Raw genomic sequence first — 6429 nt, forward strand, 5'->3', positions numbered from 1 at the left:
CTAGCATTTGGAATTGGGTGGCTCTGGGCTGGAAAACTAATGCAGCCATAGCAAGCTTAGCAATGGAAAAATACAGAAGCGTGAGTCAGCAGATTAGCAAAGGAACCTTAGGCTCCTTCGATAGAGGGAGATTTATGATTTGGGTAGTTAATTGCAAGCTTTGATTTTTCCATTTTGTTGTTGTTTTTAGTTGCCAGCGAGTTCACCCCAAGTCTTGGTGACTGCACGTACAGCAGCATGAAGTGGTGCCCAGTCCTGTACCATCTTTACTACGGTTAGAGCCCACGACTGCAGCACTGTGGATTTTGAGTGCGTTCTAACCTAACGGCTTCTTCTTCTATCACTATCTGGAACGATATTCTGTTGTGAACCACAGTGGGCTTTAAAAAATTTTAAGTTGTATAAAACATTACATTTATTGGTCTCTTTTTTCTCCCCTTGAGAAGTAGATATGTCACCTCAATTATAACTAAGCCATTAAACTTGTAGCCTTGTCAACATTCACTGGTCCATTTTCTTGATGCTGCTGAGGGACCAGTTGCTTCTGCAGAGGTTCAAGGGAAAAACCTTTTGAGAAGTATGCTAGTTCCTTTTGTATATTGACAAAAGCTTTATTTATTCTGTGGTAGTTACATAATTTCATGTCAACTTGATAAAGAAGTCTAAGGGGGTAGATTCCAGCTTGTCAATCAGGTCACAGACTGATGATGCCTCCTTGTAGGCATGGCCTCTCATGAGGATTCTGGGAACTTCCTCTCTTTTTACCTGGAGGCAGACTATCTGCTTCACCTTCCTGTGGAGGAGACACTCAGAGAGCTGTAGGAGCCATGTGGAGACCTGCACCAGGGTTGTGATGCTTCCACCGCCAATGGATCCACAAGACCTTCTACCACTGGTCTGTGATCATCCTGCGTTCAGCATCATTGCATGTGCTGTGTGAATCTAAAGAGGAATGTAAGGACTAGTATTGGACTTATGGGCTAACATAAGGCTTGTGGACTTGATCTGGACTAGGCTGGGATGTTTTCTCAATATACAATTACTCTTTGATATAAAACTCTTTCTTACACATATGAGTGTCCCTGGATTTGTTTCTCTAGTCTACCTAGACTAACACACTCTTAACATTTTCATCATTCACAATGTTCATTGTCCTAAGATTTGTGCTAACTGCTTTGTTTTTAGACTTAAAGATTTTGTTGGCTCTCAGTGTGAAAGACATCCTTGGCCTTCTGTCCTCCTAATTTGTTCTTGGCCATTGTCTTTGGTGCATGTGTCCAACTGCTTAAGACCCAGATGACACCATTGGCAGGGTCCCATTCACACTGTTTCATTGGTTAATTTTCACAAGTAGATCGCCAAGTTTTTGTTCCTAATCTGTCTTAGTCTGAAAGTGCTACTACAAGCTGTCCACAGTGGGTGATGTTGCTGGTATTTGAATACCAGTGGCATGCCTCTCGGCATCATAGCAACATGTAAGGCACTACACTTCGTGTCTTTCCTTGAGACTATCTATCTGGGAGACCACAGAAGCCAGACATATGGGTTTGAATCACAGATTTGAAACGCTCAAGCTACATGTCTGAGGCTTGGAACTTAACCTCTGAGCCTCAGCGTTCTTGTTTCTAAAATATGAGGTTGCTTGGAGGATTATACAAGACCTAACATATGTCAAGCTGAGTTCTTTTGGCAAGTAGCCTTGTGAAATCCAGTTCTAATTGGAACCATGGCGTCTTCCTGCCTGAGCTGTTCTCTTTGTCTCTCTGATAACTTGGAAATTGTCAGACATCTGTCTGCTATAGTTCCTAAACACCCCAGGGTGCTGTAACAAACTTACCAGAAGCACACAGGATATTTTAAAATTGAAAAGGAAACTGCTGCTATTGACATCTGTCAGACATGGAGTGAATTACTGACTTCCAACCATTCATAATTCCAACAATGGATTGTGGTGCATTTCTTTCAATATCCTATCTTTGCAAGGCTGTGTTTTCTGTAGTTGCTATGATAAAATGTAAGTACTGGGAGGGAGGAGAAAAAAATGAGAACCTGATGCCAGGGGCTTAATTGGAGAGCAAATGTTTTGAGAATGATGAGGGCAATGAATGTACAAATGTGCTTTACACGATTGATGTATGTATGTATGGTGATAAGAGTTGTATGAGCCTCTAATAAAATGATTTAAAAAAATGTAAGTACTATGTGAAAACCAATGTGTAACCGGATATGGCAGTACAGAATCTGATCCCACAGTTTCAGGATTGGTGCAGTAACTGCACTGCTACAGCCACTCTGTGTTTTGAGTGCCTTCTAACCTTAGGGCCTCATCTTCCATCATGGCATCCCACGGTAAATAATTGTGGTTATTTAAGAATGAAATTAAAATTTTTCAATTTATGTGCATTTTTTTCTTCATCTGGCTATTAAGCTGTTGTTAGATGTCCGTATGGCACTGTCAGGTGAGTGTGGAGCTGCTAACCTCAAGGTTGACAGTTCAAACCCACCAGCTACTCAGTAGGATGAGGCTATCTGCTCTCGTAAAGATTTAGTGCCTTGGAAACCCTATCCAGGGTCACTGGGAATGGAAATGGACTTGACAGCAGTGGGGTGTGTGGCTGGGTTGTGAGAGAGCAGAAGGAGTCCTGGTGGCACACTGGTTAAGTACTTGGCTACTAACCAAAACATCAGCAGTTTGAACCCACCAGTGGCTTTGTGGGAGAAAGATGGGACACTCAGCCTCCTCAAGGATCACAGACTTGGAAGCCCACAGGGATCTTACAGAGCGGCTGTGCTTCAGAATTGACATGCTTGTCTTGGGTTTGGTTGGGTTTTAGGACAGTAGAACTAGCTCTTAATTGTAGAGTAGTAAAACAAATGGAAGGAATGATGCAGTCAAAGAGCTGAATAGAAAATTACAAAGAATGGCTCGAGAAAAGAAAAGTCAAATATTATAGTGAAATGTGAAAAGACCTAGAGTTAGAAAACTTTTGGGGAAGAACAGGCTCAGCATATCTTAAATGGAAAAAAAAAAACCGAAAGAAAAAAAAATTCCAAGCCTTGAGTTGCAATGCTGAAAGATTTAATGGGCAAAATATGGAATGATGCAGGAAGCATTCAAAGAAGGTGGAAAGAATACAAAGAGTCACTGTACCAAATAGAACTAGTCAACATTCTACCATCTCAGGAGGTAGCATATGAGCAAAAACCAATGATGCTTAAGGAAGAAGTTCAAGCTGCACTGAAAGCATTCCCCAAAACAAGGCTCCAGGAATTGATGGAATACCCACTGAAATATTTTAACAAGTTGACGAAGCACTGGAAACACTTGTCTGTACTAGGAAATTTGGAAGACAGCTACTTAGCCAACTGACAGGAAGAGATCCATATTTGTACCCTTTCAAAAGAAAGGTGACCCAACAGAATGCACAAGCTATAGAACAATATTGTTGCTACCCCATGCAAGTAAAATTTCACTGAAGATCTTCCAACAATGGTTGTATCAGCACATTTATAGGAAGCTTGCCAGAGTTTCAGGCTGAATTTAGAAGAGGACATGGAACAAGGGACGTCATTGCTGATGTCAGATGGATCTTGGTTGAAAGCAGAGAATACCAGAAAGATGTTTGCTTGTGTTTTAATGACTATGGCAAGGCGTTTGATTGGGTGAATCATAACAAACTGTGGATACCTTGAGAAGAATGGGAATTCCAGAACACTTCATTGTGTTCATGTGGAACTTGTACATGGATCAAGAGGCAGTTATGTGAACAGAACAAAGGAATACTGCATGGTTTAAAATTAGGAAAGGTGTACTTCAGGGTTGTATCCTCTCACCATATTTATTCAATTTGTATGCAGAGCAAATAATCTGAGGATTTTATGACGAATGCAGCAACAGGATTGGAGGAAGGCTTACTAACAACCTGCAATATGCAGATGACACGCCTTGAAAATGAGGAGGACTTGGAGCGCTTGGTGATGAAGATCAAGGTTTGCAGCCTTCAGTATGGATTATGAGTCAATGTAAAGACTAAACGCCTCACAACTGGACCAGTAGGTAACATCATGATAAACAGAGAAAAGGTTGAAGTTGTCAAGGATTTTTGTCTTGCTTGGATACACAATCAATGCTCATGGAAGTAGTAGTCAAGAGATCAAAAGACTGGCTGCATTAGATAAATCTGCTTCATAAGACCTTTTTAGAGAATTGAAAAGCAAGGATGTTACTTTGAAGACTAAGGTGTCCCTGATCCAAGCCACGGTATTCTCAATTGCCTCATATGCATGTGAAAGTTGGACATTGATTAAGGAAGACTGAAGAAGAATTGCTGCATTTGAATTGTGGTGCTGTAGAAAATTATTGAAAATACTGTGGACTGCTAAAAGGACAACTGAGTCTGTCTTCAAAGAAGCACAGCCAGTGTTCTTCAGAGGCAAGTATGGCAAGACTGCCTTACATACTTTGGACGTGTTGTCCGGAGAGACCAGTCCCTAAAGAAGGATGTTACGCTTGATAAAGTGGAGGGGTGGCGCAAAAGAGAAAGGCCCTCAAGGAGATGGATGGACACAGTGGCTGCAGCAATGGGCTCAGGCCTGGGAACAGTTGTGAGGATAGCGCCGGACCTGGCAGTAATTCGTTCTGTTGTGTAGAGGGTCACAATGGTTTGGAACTGACTAGCTGGCACCTAACAACAACAACAGAACTGCTTCAGAAAATTTTTTAGGATATAACTTTATGGGAAGGAACTTTGGCTGTTTGAGGAGCAGCCCGGGTTGTATAGAGGTTACGTGTTGGGCTGTTCCCAGCAAGGCTGGCAGTTCAAAACCACCAGTGGCTCGTTGAGGGAAAGACAAGGCTTTCTACTCCCATAAAGAGTAAGTCCTGGAAACCCCCATGGGCAATTCTGCCTATAGGGTCGCTATTGAATCATAATCAACTCCATGGCTCTGAGTTGAGTTTGAGAACTTTATGGAAGCCAATTGCCAGGTTTTTCTTCCATGGAGATCTTGTCAGTGTTTCAGGTATTAGCCCAGCACTTAATCAGTATGTGTCACATGTGTATGACTGAGTTATTCAGATCTTACTACTAGTAACCAGTATCTCTTACGTATTGCTTTAGGAATGCTGTGAAAACATGACTGAGTCCCTAGGAGTGCTATGACCTAGAAAGTTTGGAACTTTTTGCTTTGAAGTCCTCTAATCTAAAACAGACAACAGTGACACGGATAGATTTGATAGAGTGATAAAGATGTAGATTTGGGGAAAAGCATATAACAATAACAAATGATCAATTAAAAGAGTCAAGGCTGTGTTTTGTAGATAAACACACTATTCCTCATATTCCCGACTTGTTTAATCAGTTCATTTGCAGTTACCATCCAAATTCAATTCAAATAGAAGGTCCTCCAGGAATTCTTCCCTGATTTGCAGCTCTTCTTTCTCCATTCTCAGCTCCATCCAGGTAAGGTACCTCACGCAGGCTTTCAAAAACTCTCTGCTTGATCATATTGTTGTTGTTGATTTTGACTCTTGGCAACCTCATTTGAGAAAGTAGAACTGCCTCATAGGGTTTTCTTAACTGTAATCTTTATTGGAGCCAATATGTAGGTCTTGTCTTCTGCAGAGCAACTGGGTGAATTTCAAGTGCTACACTTTCTGATAGCAGCTGGATGCTTAGCCATTGCTCCACCAACGCTCCTTCACTTAATCATAACATCTTGGAAATGTTGCTTTTCTTGTTTCTGTTTGAGCTTGCTATGGCAATTAGACCAGGTCTAATTGAGTTTGGTATCAATTAAGTCATCTGGTACAAGGTCTGGCATATGACATTGTTCTCAGAAGCTGTGTGCTGAGTGAATCAATGAAACATAGGTCGGGTATATATGGGTAAGATGAACTATTAAATAGGTTCTCTGGGGGGTTTAAAGGAGTTGTGGGGGTCATACACATTGGGCTGCTAACCGGAAGGTGAGCAGTTCGAACACATGAGCTACTTCTCAGGAGAAAGACGAGGCTTTCTGTTACTTTAAAGATTGACAGCCTCAGAAACCCTGTATAAGGTTGCTATGAGTCAGAATTCAAACAGTGGTTTGGAGTTTGAGTTGGGCTTAGAAGGAGCCCTGATTGGGTAGAGGGCTACATGTTGGACTGCAAACTGCAGCCCCAGAGGTTTCCAGTGCTGTCAGTCTTTATGGAAGCAGACTACTACATCTTTCTTTCAGCTGGTTGGCAGCTGAGCACTTTGTCCACTCTGCTACCCGGGCTCCTTATAACACTTATCCTAAGACCTAGTAATTCCAACCCTAGGTATTGACTAGAGAGAATTGAAAACATATGTTCACCAAAGACATCTCTGATAATGATTGTAGCAGCTTTATTCTTATTAAAAGGAGCCCTGGTGGCATAGGGGTTACCTGTTAGGTTGCTAA

General features: G+C 41.7%; 1 pseudogene; it reads right to left on the reverse strand.

Moving 5' to 3' along the window:
- Positions 1–469: 469 nt before the first annotated feature.
- LOC101639094 lies at positions 470–1259 on the reverse strand (annotated as a pseudogene).
- Positions 1260–6429: the final 5170 nt, after the last annotated feature.

This window comes from Echinops telfairi, unplaced genomic scaffold, assembly GCF_000313985.2.
Source record: "Echinops telfairi isolate 266 unplaced genomic scaffold, ASM31398v2 ScPeMD7_7420;HRSCAF=8458, whole genome shotgun sequence".
In the NCBI taxonomy this organism is placed as follows: domain Eukaryota; kingdom Metazoa; phylum Chordata; class Mammalia; order Afrosoricida; family Tenrecidae; genus Echinops; species Echinops telfairi.